General features: G+C 49.5%; 1 protein-coding gene across 4 annotated transcripts in view; it reads left to right on the top strand.

Moving 5' to 3' along the window:
* The window catches only part of LOC144153083 (cytochrome b5 reductase 4), a 221,097-nt gene that overhangs the window by 124,694 nt on the left and 82,867 nt on the right, over positions 1-13,536 (top strand). Inside the window, exon 1 of one of the 4 annotated variants that reach the window (XM_077684729.1) lies at positions 3,693-3,738. The exons of 2 other annotated variants lie outside the window; for them this stretch is intronic. The gene's annotated coding sequence lies outside the window, so the exon portion shown is untranslated. Of the gene's footprint in view, positions 1-3,692; positions 3,739-13,536 lie in introns of those variants that run through there. One more of the 4 variants, XM_077684730.1, reaches the window with a different exon arrangement.

The following is a 13,536-nucleotide window of genomic DNA, read 5'->3' as shown; positions in this document are numbered from 1 at the left end:
AGGACAGTGTGGGCAGGCGGGTGAACTAGCGATATCAAGCCTGTGACTTCTTTCCGCACAGCGGTGACAGCCGGTTCGCCGACGATCGAAGGAGAAGAGCGCGGTCAGCTCTGGTCAGTCCCGTCGAAGGAAGCGGGTGAGGTGTGTTGCGGGATGCAACGCGGGAGTCAGGGTGCATGGCTTGGCGGCCCCTTCGGATAAGGTACCGCGCGACGTCCAGGGACCTGACTGCTTCACTCTTCGAAGTGGATGGATAATGCGCTTCTTTTGCCAGGCAGTCAGCTTCCTCATTTCCCTTGACGTGAGCAGGTAGCCATGGCAGATGGATGCTAAAGCCTTTGGCACTGAGGCTGTGCAGTTTGCTGGCGAGACAGCTCCGATGGGCCCGGTCGAGCCTCAGGAGGGCAGCCTTCGAATCTGAGAGGATGGCTACTTCCCGGTTGACGAGGTTCTGCTCGGACTTCTTAATGATATCCGCAGCCAAGTGAAGGCCCGCGATTTCTGCCGTTGTGAAGCTGCTGGCCACTGGCAAGCGGCATTGCCTGGCTGAAACGAAGGCAGGCACGATCTTGTCTGGAAGCACGGACCCGTCAGCGAATATCAGCACGTGTCCCGCAAGGGGCTCCAAGCAGGACGCTGCTTCATGCCTTAATTTTCTCTCATGGAATTATCCTTGTTGAGGTCACGTGCGGTATACCACTTATAGTAATCTGATTCGTCAAATGGGGTGGAGGAGGCATGATGTGATCCGTTGGGGGCTGGCCGATCACCGTTTCGAAGGTTCGAACAATCATACCCATTCGAGTGTGAGGTTGTTCTCGTAGCCGTGCGAGGAGGGTGTCTCCGTCTGGAGCCATATGAAGCCGCTCGACATGATTGCGGGCTCGCTGTGGAGCGCGGAGTGCGAGGGGCTAGGCACCGGCTTCAGCAAGGGTGCCCTGCCCGCGAATTGCGATGAGCGTGGCGAGCCTAGAGTGGCCCGACGTGCATTCCTGACCTCGGTTTCCAGTTTCCGATGGCAAGGGACATGGCGTAGAGGACTGCGGAGCACACCATAGCATCGTAAATTCGAAGTGCCCAAGTGTATGAGCACCCATGCCCCTTGGCCAAAAGTTGACGGATGACTTTCAGGACACGACTGGACTGTGTGAGTAGCTTTTGATTGCTGGGCCCCAGGTCAGGCGATGGTCAGCAGGAAGTCCTAGATATCTGACGTGGGTCTTTAGCCGGAACTGCGAGCCGTGTACTTCCGCAGGGGAGGTCCGATACCGTTCTCTAAGGTAGGGGTGGAACTTGATCGCTTCAGACTTGGTAGCCGAAAGCCGCAGTCCGATTGCTGGGATAATTTACGAAACCGCGTCCAGTGCTCTTCACAGAGATTTGTCTGTTCTGACGCCTAAGTCCCCGGGTCCACAGTGCAACACTGAGATGCGGACACAGAACGGCAGAGCGGAGAGACCGCGTCGAGAGAGGTGCACTCGAGAAAAGGGGGAGCTTTCCTTCGCAACGGTGTCGACGTTGCCAAGGCAGCGTCTAGTCAGAACGCGGTGCGCCACCTGCCTTTGCGCCGCCGCCTCGACGGTTCCCGTGACTCCCGACAGCGCTCGCACGCACCGTAGAACCAGAGTCCGTCAAAGCATTGACGGACTCTGGTAGAACGTAGCGTACGTACAGCCAGTGCAGAGCGGAAAAAGCAGGTCGCCGAAGAGAGGCTTGTGCGTCGTACCGAGCGTTAAGTTCGCACCGTAGAGGGACGCGGTGCTCACGCTCACGCATTCTTATATATCCACGAGTGAACCTTCAATTAATTGTTTGTTGTCACATTTGACCTCTTTCTAAACTTATCCCATCCGCGTACCCTTGTTATCGAACCCCCAGGTTGCTTCCCTTTTTGCACGCGTATATCGCTTCACCCGTTTGCGAGCCGCCTGATATGCAGCTACTTGCTTGTTCTCGCAAAGAGGCCTCGCTGCGCGACCGAGCATTGTCACCTCTCCTGGTCTCAGCGAGGCGGGGGGCGTCTATAAGAAGGAGCGCCGCGTCACCTGATCCTTCCTACGGCGCTGGTGTCCGCTCCCCTTTTTATTACCAGGCTCCGTCGTCGTCTGTCTTCTTCTCTACGATCTCTTATTATCGTTTCTTTTTCTCGGCGTCGGCAGCGCCCCCTATTTCTCTCTTCGCTGGCCGTCGATCATGCTGTTGGACACGCGGGGTAGAAACCTCGACGTCATCTATCACGCCCCCGTGCTCTGCTGCGGTGTGGGCCCGAGTGCGCTGTGAAGAGAGGCCAGGACACCGGGACGAAAAAAGAAAAAAAAAGACTAAAAAAATGGTAGGCAGTGGAAAGTTGGAAAAGGTACAAGGGAAACAGAAGTGAACGGAACATATATAGGACAAGGAAATGATGCTCCGCAGGATTTCTCTTTCTTGAGTTCTCTTTGTTTCGGTTTGCTTTCTGCAGTCTTGCGGCCGCGGGTTCTCTGTTATGAGCTGCCTGTCGGCTGGTTGGCACATTGTCTGTGACGCGAAACACCAGCTAGCGAGAGACTCGAGCACGTGAGAAAATGAAATAACAAAGGGGGCTCGAAGTAGGGGAACCTAGCATCATTGTGCCGTTTTTTTCTCGCCTGTTTGACGCTGACCTTTAGCCTGCCTGTACGTAGCCTGCCCCGCACTCTGCAGCCTTCATCGCGTCCCCCATTCATTTTTGCTTATTTTTGTGTTTATTTATTTATATACATTATACACACTAATTCATCATTGCAGTGGGGATAACACAATAAAAATAATAAGCTTGCGGGGGAACACCAGTTATGCAGTCATTGACACAACATATATGGCATTGAGTGCAGGCATGAATGCAGGAATTTGCGCGTATGTATGTACAACCAAGAGCAGAAGTTTACGGACCACGTAAGCAGCAATTTTGAGTTATTTCTCTGCTGCATGGCAGCCTGGAGTACTATGTGCGGTATTTTTCATTAGTTCAGTTCTTATAAGACATATCGCATGCATTCGACGGTTTCTCGGGCTGCTATAGGAAGAAAAATAACCTAAAATTTTGATTTCCCTGGTCCGTAATCTTTTAATCGTGGCTGTCCTTGAATGCAGACACATTTTAAATCACTATTGGAACTAATACGAGCGATTTTTAACGGAAATGTCTCATAGCAGCAGCTTTTGGTGAAAGTGCCTCATGTTACAGGGAATCCTTGTCATGTCAGGTCTGGACAGTTGACCTTACAGGGGAAAAAAAATCACTGACGATTAATATACTTTCGCCGTCACGGCGCATGTCTGCTGCGTCTCAGGAAGTGATCGCGTAGTCAGCGAACGCAAGGCGGTGCGTTCTAAGATATCAAGAAAAACGCGATTCCTATTAAAAGTAGCTCCAAATGGACCGAGAAAGGGAACTAGTCACATTAAAACAAAATTCCGCCTCTCCTCCAAAACAATTACCCATTGGACCCCGAGGAGAAATGTCCATCAGGTCGTCGACTCGTCACACATTTCATTTTAGTTTTCTTTTTGGTGGGCTTGATACCATTACTTCCTTCGTAATCAGTTTGTAACCTCGTTCTTCGCGGTGCGGGTAATTTAATACCAGGAGGTTAGAGCTGCGCAATTAGTTTTACTATGTTGGTTGTATCTCTTCCAAGTTTGCGTCAAGTCTGTTTTCATGCCTCTTTCAGCTAGCCAAGAAGAGCAGCCGTATTCGCAGACGTGAAGTGTATACACGTGAGTTTCTTCCCATTTTTTTTTCACCCTCCGCTACTGTTTCGTCTGGCTTGCATTGAAATTATGTTGAATCAAATTGACCTCCCCCTGCTGTTTCTCGTTGTCTCGTCCTTTTTTATTTATACGGCGTTCTTAGTTTGGGTTCTGGTGTGGTTGCGGATAAGCTGTCCGGCACGCCATGTGGGGCTGTTCGGGATTTCTATGCAGGAATCATGATGTTTATATCAGAAAAAAATTGATGGTTTTTAAGGACTTCCAAGTCTCTAGTGTGGGGACTTTTAAGAGCCGCGCTGGCTGTTAGACATCTGAATAACGCCGACGTTCAGAGTAAGGTGGTTGCTTCAAATGATGAGTCAAAAGTGGGAATGGTGTGAAGCAAACGTTTCAACAGGAGTACGTGTCTTAAAATAAGTCCCCTTGTCCAAGTGATGGCGCCTGCGACAATGCAATCTTTGAAGATTCCTCGCAACTGTTAGCTTTACACGGGTAAACTCTTCCATTGCGTCGCGAAACGCGCTTTCATTAGTTAGAGAATATCAGCCAAGCAACAAACATTCACCCAGTCTTTTTATGTATTCGGCACTCACTCGGCTCCAGTGCCTCTGTTGCATTTATGGTTACTAAAAAGGAAAAAAAATAATGTGAGTATTTTCAAATATGTGTGAAAATTTCAGGACTTTCTAGGTCTTAAAAACAAGCTTCTCAAATTCTGCAGTTTTCAAAGTTTTCAAGGGCCCGCACATGAGCCCTGTTCGTGGCTGACCGCTTTCTGACGTGTCGTGTTGTGGGGTGTTCTGTACTCCCGCCGCCGTCATAAAGTCAACCGGCACTCCCGAGGACCTAACGTGCTCGTGTTTGACAAGCACAGCGCCACATAGCAAATTACAGGTCGCGTTGCGCAGTGTCGTTGCTCGGGCAACCACCGTCATAACAGAGCTTATTCGGGGCTGGTTTTAGTCGGACCCCGCGCTCATTTGTGAGCCGTACGGAATACAGCGCATGGCAACAGTGCGGTTTCATACGCTCAAGCCACGGGTTCGAATACGGGTCTTCACTTCGGACGCCTCAGGCTGCAAGAGTATAGAAAGCTTAGCTTTGTTAGTGTTGACTTTGTGCACATAGGCGTGCACGTGGTCGCGCGCCTGTGTGTTTTAACGGAGGCGAAAAACGAAAACGTCCGTTGCGCGAGATTTCGGCGGAAGTTGAATATGCGCTCCTGTATCTAATTAATCTGCACCCATTCTCTACTGCCTGCATTATAGTCGAGGTGATGCCTCGATGAATAAAACCTCAAATGTATTTTTGGGACTTAGTGCGCGAATTACGAGGACAAAGCACACTGCGCGTCTCTCTCTGCATTCCTCTGTCGAGAATTAAGTCATCTGGGATGAACCTATATATAGCCACAACAATAGATAGATAGCGATAGTTAGATAGGTAACGATAGTTAGATAGATAGCGACCTCTAGATAGCGGTAGTAACAGAATAGCGACAATGCGAAATCAGTTGTGTCGGCAGCCACATTGTAAATAAATCGCTTTATTCGAAATCCATCTTTATACGTAATGTTTTATGGTTCCCGCTGACGTGCATTGGGAGCGAATAATCTCCGCTTTTAACGAATTAATGCGTATAACGTAATCAGCCGTTCCGAGGACGAATTCGTTTAATGAGTGTTTTCCGTGTACATCTGGTTCACCTCGTCACTTAAGCCTGCGAGAGGTTTCGTGTGATCTGGCTAGACATTTAGCGTTTGCATCCCATCCGCTGCAGATGCTCGGGGCAAGGGCGTGCAGTGGCAATATAGGGCCAATAAGAACGTTTTCGTATTCCTAATATATAGAACTGCAGATGATGGCTGCGTGCGCTTTGTCTACGGCCCCTGACCCCGCAGCGCGGCAGTTTCGGACTTCACAGATGGAGAACGGGTGGAACGAATAAATCCAGGTTAACGGCACGAACAATGCGAGCGCCGCGTATAGCACTTGCAGTGTTTCCAACATTAATTTACGCCGCTGCGCGGGGGCTGCCTCGACTCGCGCTCGAATTTCGTGGCCTGCGTGGATGCCTCTCTTTCCTCGCGTTTCGTCCCGGTGAACAAACTCGAACGGTGCCGCAATTTGCCGGCGCGGTACGTGGGTGTAGGTGGGGGAAGCTTCTAAAATTTCTCCCCGGCGAAGCCGCGCCGAAGCCGTACCAAAGAGGGCATGATTGGATTCCCATAGAGCCACCAAATAAGTTCATAATCAGCGAAAAATCTTTTCATGGAGTAACCGTGGAGGCTACTTCATTTTTTATATATATACCTCTCCGTGTTTGTATGGTCCTTATCCCAGTCTGTTTACAGCGTCTCCTATTCAAGAGCTTCCCTCTTATGTGCATCTAACAAAGCCGCAAAGGCTTCCTGCATGCGTGCGGCCTGTTGTGCTTTATTGGATGCGGCGCATCGCTTCTATGGCCACGTGCGCACGTTTTGGCTGGTCCTCTGCCCGCAAAAATGCGGGATCATAACAGTATGCTGCGTGCCATGCAAGACGAGGTTGTTGCGGGATTTGCGTGCGCTGTTTTTACGGAGCTTTTCTTGCACTGTTCTTGCAGTACAGTCAGCGCGTATATTGCAAACTAGAATACGTCCAAAGGCAAGATTGGGAAATCTTTAATGCCGCGAGTATGCAGATAAAGAAAAAAAAAAAAAACAAATTGGCTGCCCTGTTGAAATACTGATACGGGCGAAATAGTAGTATACGGGGGAAATGGTGGCATGCCGAATGGCTTGTAAAGGAAGCTTAACAAAACGAATGGGCTGGTCCACATCGATAGGGCCCACTTAAGGGGTGTTCGCCAGCAATGGGTTTTAACAAACCATAATATAACAAGAACGTTGAGAAGCACTAGAAGAAGCCAGCACTAAACGTTGAGCAATACAGTTAAACGTGGATGCAGCGAACCTCTATGTAACGAATTCCTGGATTTAACGGAGTTCTTCACTTCCCCATTTCCACCTTCATTGAAGCCCGTGTGTCTGCCACCTCTATGTAACGAAGGAGTTGCGACGGTTAACCTGGATGTAACAAATTCGTTACGCTGATGAGTCAAAGTTTCTTGCTCTTTATCTGAAGAATCGGCTGGCGAAATGCACTAATTTAGCGAATTTCGCCCCCACCGCAACCTCTCGTGCGTTGCCACGTGTGAGTGCGGTGTCGGTTAGGTGCTAGGCCTGCCTGTCGGCATGTATTCGCCTGTGTCCCCTGATATCTGTGGTATGGATGGGTTCATGGATGATTTCTGCTTCCTGAATACGAAAAGATTTGTCTCTTCAAGACAAGCTCGCAATTCTAAATGTCGTCTCCGCCAGCGAGAAAGAAGAACCTCACCGCCCGGTACAGTGCCCCACCCCAGCTAGCATACCTTCAACAATTTTTACTGCGGAAAATAGCATGAATTTCACGAAAAGACCCCCTTTCAGCATAAGTTTGGTTCTCGAAACGCGTTAAGGCACAGAAAATACTTAGTTACGTTTGCGAATTCAGGGGCCGTGTAGTAGCAGCAAGCGCAAATCACGCAGTTTGTAAGTGTGAAATATATCCTTGAACAAGGGTGAGTTCAGCATCCCTGATGCCTAGCATATTGGCTCCGTTTCTGCTTCATTCCCGCGAGCTTTGACCCGAAACCGGCATGTAACGGAAACCTGTATGTAACAAAAAAAAATGCGAATTTTTGTGACCTTCGTTATATCCAGGTTTAACTGTATCGCTATACAGCATTCCACCTCTTCTTTGCGCGTCGAGATTTGTGGTCTGACGCGTTTTAAAACCCGATTCTATAGGAGCTGGAGCGGAAAACGCTGAAGCGGAGAGTGGAAGTGGCGAGCTTTGGGAGACCTCGCTTCGCTTTTGCCCATTCGCTCGTCCGCTCCTTTGACGTGGAAGTAAATTGCGGCTGAGTGGCGGGCTTCTCCACCTGTGCCTGTGTGTTTGGTTGCGTTTGCCGACAGGTTTTCGTGCAAAATTGAATTAGCAGGCCCTTCTTAGTACCCAGGACGCGGCACGTCAGAATGCATCAGCCATGTCTTGTATATGGGTGCCGGTTATTTTTGTACCATTCCCACCGCGCGGATGGCCTTTTCGCTGAATAGCATCAGCGCGAACAGCGACGCCCCTACGAAAAGAACACATCCGCGTGAAAAAACGTTTAGGGATTAGGCCAAACAATAATTCTCTCTCTCTCTCTCTCTCTCTCTCTCTCTCTCTCTCTCTCTCTCTCTCTCTCTCTCTCTCTCTCTCTCTCTCTCCATGCGCACGCACACACGCAGGTGCGTACGCACACTCACTCTCCCACTCTCTTTATCTTCCTCTGCACATTTATTGTTTTCATAGGCCTCATTCCATCGCGCTTACATTATTTTGATTCGACACTGCCACGACCACGTCAAGGTTGAACTTTTCAGAAGATGAACACACTCACGCGCGTACGTACAGCGTGCGTGCGTGTGTGTGCGCGCTCTCGTGTGCGTATGTCTGTGTGTGTGTGTGTTGGGAGGGGGGGTCTAAACTTGGATAAATATAACGAAAAACAACGCACAAAAACAGCAGATGAACGGTCGTTACTCTGTGACATGGACTTTATTGCCCACGTAACACTCCGGACGGTACAAGGACTACCTTTTTACTGCCTCTTAATTATGAGAAGTAAAATTGGCTCGCCTTTTGTCTGATCGACGAATAAAAAAGTAATGGCAGTAGTCGCGTGAGCGCTGCACACCGACTAAGATAGAAAACCGGGACGCAACCGTAAGGAATTCGCTACTATAGACCACCGGATTGGCCGACCAAGACTTGCGATCAGTACTTGCACCGGAGGGTCCTACTTCGGCCGAAAGTTGGAGTATGTACGCATAAAAAAATAGTTACTTCCATCGATCGGCTTGAGACCCGGCTGCACTGATCCAAGATAAGTGGACCTGTCCTGCCGCTACGTTCAGTACCTTGATACATTTTTTTCTCTACCCTTCTACTTTTCTTTTTTTCGCTTTTCCTGCGCGTCCCTTCGTAGGGAGCTTTCGAAACATCGCGTTGGGGCCTCTTGGTCATGGCTTCGCTGCTTTACTGCGCCTCACTTCCCTTTTTCCGCTTATAAGGGCCTCCGTGCTTCGTTTTATTTTTATACGAAAGTATAAGCTTCGTCCCGATCGTCTTGTCTCGATTCATTGCTTTATCCAACGTAAAAAGCGCAGCTTTACGAGGTCGTAAAGGTAACGTAAAAAAAAAAACATCAAGTGGACATAAATCGATCCGCTTTTGTTTCTCCGTCATTCTCTCCTTTACCAATTTAAAGGCAAATTAGTTGTGATGTTGCCGAACGTCACTAACGTTACAATAAAACTTAGGAAAATAATTCAGTTCAGAGAATACGAGGAGCAGAATTGTGATTTTCTAAACTGCGGTCAAAGGTTATCGCAGGTGAACACTGATACTGACGCGTGACGTCGTCTTTCATCCGCTTGGTACTTGCAGTATACTGAGACGAGGTAGGCATGGTTAGAATTAGCTGTATTTACACTGTTTACGAAAGGGGAAAATCGGAGACGCAGCAGATGGCCGCTTTAGCTCCTGCCGGGCGCCACACCGATCGTCGTCCTTCTTGTCCTCCACGATTGTCCACATGCCGCGCAGGTAGATTTCTCGTCATAGCAGTGGCTTCACCACTTAGCCAAGGAAGGCTGCACCGTAACAATACCAATGTGGCTTACCTTGAGTCCACATATACATGGGAAAGAAAACTGGTTCTTATAATGACTCTCGCAGTGATTCAGCTGAATTCATTGACATGTCGACTTGGCTGTAAGCACTCCGAATTGCGAAGATTTCTGCGAAACGGCACAGCCTTCCTATGTGCCCGTTAGATTCACGCGGTGGATGTCAACTTTCCGTTTGGGGATTGATTGGGGATTTGGAGATTGGGAAAAATTGGGGATTGATTTTTGGCCGCAACTGGCACATAATGTAACCTGCCGTGGTTGCTCAGTTGGCTAAGTCGTGCTGGTGAGCCCGAGAGTTCGGCACCGGCCGTGGTGGCTGCTTTTCGGCCCCCTCCGGAGCCCTCCACGACGGCGCTCCTCTTAGTCCCGGTGTCATAGCTTCGTGCCATAAAACCAGACGAATTTTTTGAAATTTTTTGGCAAATAAATTTGTCAGAGCAAACATTTATGGTTTATATTCGCTCGTGCAAGTATGCCGTGAGCACTGTCGGACGAGTACAGATGACGAAGCGTGATGCCGCGTTTGCGTGTAGATACGGTCACAATGGATGAACAGCGAAACGGGGGGTACGTGTCCCTTCAGAAAACCAACCGACAAGCCAGTGCGCGATGCGAATAAAATGTTTTTAACTAACTATACAGTTTTAAATCATTGCATCCCGAACACCTGGTCCCAATGAAACAAATGTTTTGAATGCCAAATTTTCAAATTGAGCATGAATGAAACGAATGCCTATTGTTTGTTTCGCACTCGTCAACTTTTGCGCTCTTCAGAAAGGCAAAGCGATTGTAAATGTGATAACATCCAGGGGCCTAATCAAGGAAGAGCGTTGGACATGTTTGTAGAGGTTAATAATGACAAAGAACGCGAAATAAGCAGGAATAAGGAGAAACACAGCAACGAGTGGCTGCTCTTTCGGTTTTTTTTTTTTTTTTTTTCGCGCTTTCTGTCGGCACGAGTTCACGGGGCTGTCGAGGCTGCCAGCGCGGAGACCGAGGTGTGACGTAACTGTAACAATGTCCGAGAACGATTGAAGAACGTCCCACCGTCCCATTCAGCCGCCTGCCCTCCTCCGCACCGTGCGGTGCGGACAGACGCATGCTTATCCCGCAATCATTCCGTCCAGCGTGGTCCCGGGGGTGTGTTTGAGGCTGTCGTTGAAATTGGGTCGATTCACGAAAGCCTTCCGCGAGAGAATCACTGTCCGACGCGTCGCAATCTCCGGTCTGCACATTGCCGTGCTGTATAGCGTACCGTGCACCCTTCCTCTGGCCCTGCGCGCGATCCGGGGCGGTGGCCCAGAAGGCGCGGTCGAGACAAGGGAACCGCTGCGTCCGCCCATCGGATCGATGACGCTGCCCGTGTGCGAAAAATGTGGAAGGGCCAGTGTATCGCGGGTTTTGTCGCGCTCCGTGTGACGTAGGCGGACAACTCTGGGGCCGGCCGGGCTCTAATTGCGGCTCCGCTCCGACAACCTTTTGTAAAGCCAGTCCGTTTCTCTACGACCGCGCCGTAATTTATTGGCGCATGGAAAAAAAGTTACGTTGGCACGAAGAATAATGTCGGGAGGTTTTCTGTGTTCAGACGGCAAGGCTTCGGGGCGTAATAAAGCTGCCGGGTCGTTCGCGCTGCGGGGAGCAGCGCTGCTCCCGACTCGCACCGTTAATGAGCTACGGGAAACCAACACCTCCTAATCAGCTCGCGATAGGGGTACGTAGGGCGAGCCAAGGTTTTACTGTAATGCGGTAGTGGTACATTATGCAGCTTCCTCGCTGTTTGTTCGACTGTGGAATCTGTAAGCCTATAAATGGGCGAATAGAGAGAGAGAGAGAGAGAGGGGGGGGGGGGTAAGGAGGCCAGATGCCCTGAGGGGAGAGAGGTAAAAAGGTAGGGAAAAGGGCAGTTAAGCCGATGCTCACTGTTCATACATTTCTCTGCATATCCATGCAAAGGCTCGCGTTTTCTCTCTATCGTTCCTTCAAAACTTTCGTAACGTGAGTGCTAATGTAAATTTTCACTGTGCTGTCATAAATCTCGAGGGCTCCTTCCTAGCTGAAAACATAAAATCAACGCATAAAAAGCTGCAAGGTGGATTTTTTTTTTACGAGATCTCTATTCTCTTCTATTTTATTCCTCGTTCCCCGGGAAGGCTTAATTGAATGGTCTATGGAAACGTGCCTTAAAGTTTTGTGACGGCAGAAATCGATTAGCGGAAACTGCGCTGAACTGAAGGTCTACTAATTCGATGCAGGGCAGGCAGAACCGAGACGGAACACAGATGCGGAAAAGGGCTCAATCAGCAACTGGGTTGTTCTGAAACAAACAAATAACGCTTGTAAAACATTTGTGAAGCGCTGAGAAACGCCGAAAAAACGGTGATTGGGTGCATAAGATGCTGCGTCGCAATGCACGAGGTCGCAAGTTCGATGCGCGTCCTTTTTGATGATGCTTTCCTGATAAAGGGAAAACAAACAGTGGCGCGTGCACCACATTTTGGCCCCGGTGGACGACCCACATTATTCCAAATCCTAATTAATCCAAATTAATCCGTAGCCTTCCACCACGGCGCGCCTGAAAAGCAGGGTGCATTGCTTAGGTGCGCGAAACCACCCCTATTTGAATTTTTGCTTGTAATTATACCTCTCGCTTTCATTTGTATTTCTCTGTTTTATTGCTTCGTTTAGTGAAAGAAATCGCACTTTTGTGCAGTGCCGCCTTGCTTTTGTGTGGCATTGCGGGGTACTTATTCATTCAGCTCCATACAAAGAACCTGTAGTTGTCCTGTGTCCTCTCCGTACAAAGAACTGGTTGTGTGCGATTGTGGGGACGATAACACACTACGAAGAAGCAGCTCGCGCCTTTGTTGGAAGTGAAGCTTCGCCATAAATCGTCGTGCTTTTTTCTTTGTAATAGTCGTTTCTCGCCATTCATGATATAAGTAAAATCTCGTTTTGTACGGACCTGCAGGGGGTTAGATTTAGTACGCAAGTTGAATGGCCGACTATGATATTGATGAATTACCCGTCGCGGTGGCTGAGAAACGTTGCTATTCTCGCCGCTGCGCACATGGCTTGATGGCTAAGTCGTCGTGCTGCTTATCCCGAGGATGCGGGTTCGATTTCCGACTGCGGGGGCTGCTTTTCTGGTGCTGGCGAAAGCTAAAACAGCCGTGTCGAGATTTCGGCGCTTGCTGAAAGTCCCCAGGTGGTCAAAATTATTCCGGAACCCTCCATTATGGCGCGCCTCATAGCCCAAGTGTAATTCATGAAATTTGAAATTTCATGAATTACCTCCTCCTCCGTCGAGAATGTGCAGTCTTGTTACGTGATTGTACACTATGGAAAGTTGCGTATCGACGGCCTCCTTTTGTACTGGATTAACCTGTGGCTCACTACGTCATTGTACCGTGACGGACGCCGAGGAGCTAGCTGTCGCGCTGGCAACGGCGGAAGGCTTCCAGACGGGCTGGTCATTTACAACAATTTCCGACTCGCAAGATGCCTGTCGACACTTCTTGAAGGGACGAATAAGCCATTGCGCACTCCGTGTACTCCTCCAGGCTAAAGGCGGCGTACCCCAACACCCTGAGCATCCACCTAAGATTCAAACACACGATCCTGTGGTCCCCGGCGCACTTTGGAATAGAGGGGAACATGGAGGCGGATAGGGTAGCTGGAGGCTACACTACCAACCGAGCACCCGATGATTCCGACCTCGAAGAACCCACGCCAGTCTTTCCGGAACACTCGGACACATTGGCATACTACAGGGGTGTCAGGAGAATGAACGAGTCCCTGACGAGGGCAGAGGCCACAGACTGGAGACAGCTGCAGACAGGCACGTTCCCAAATTTACGCATGCTGGGCAAAATTTATCCGACTCGATATGCAGACGCATGCCCATTGTGCCATCAAAAAAAAAAAAACCCACCCTCTTACCACATCACATGGGAATGCCAGAGCACAACGACTTTCCCCGAAATCGCAAACCCTAATTCGGAGCAATGGGAGACACTGCTGGCGAGCGACTGCTGTGGGG

This window comes from Haemaphysalis longicornis, unplaced genomic scaffold (assembly GCF_048455015.1).
Source record: "Haemaphysalis longicornis isolate Haplotype H1 unplaced genomic scaffold, Haemaphysalis longicornis Haplotype H1 scaffold_9, whole genome shotgun sequence".
Taxonomy (NCBI): domain Eukaryota; kingdom Metazoa; phylum Arthropoda; class Arachnida; order Ixodida; family Ixodidae; genus Haemaphysalis; species Haemaphysalis longicornis.
The sequence above is the reverse complement of the archived record's forward strand: the minus strand, read 5'-3'. Positions and strand labels throughout refer to the sequence as shown.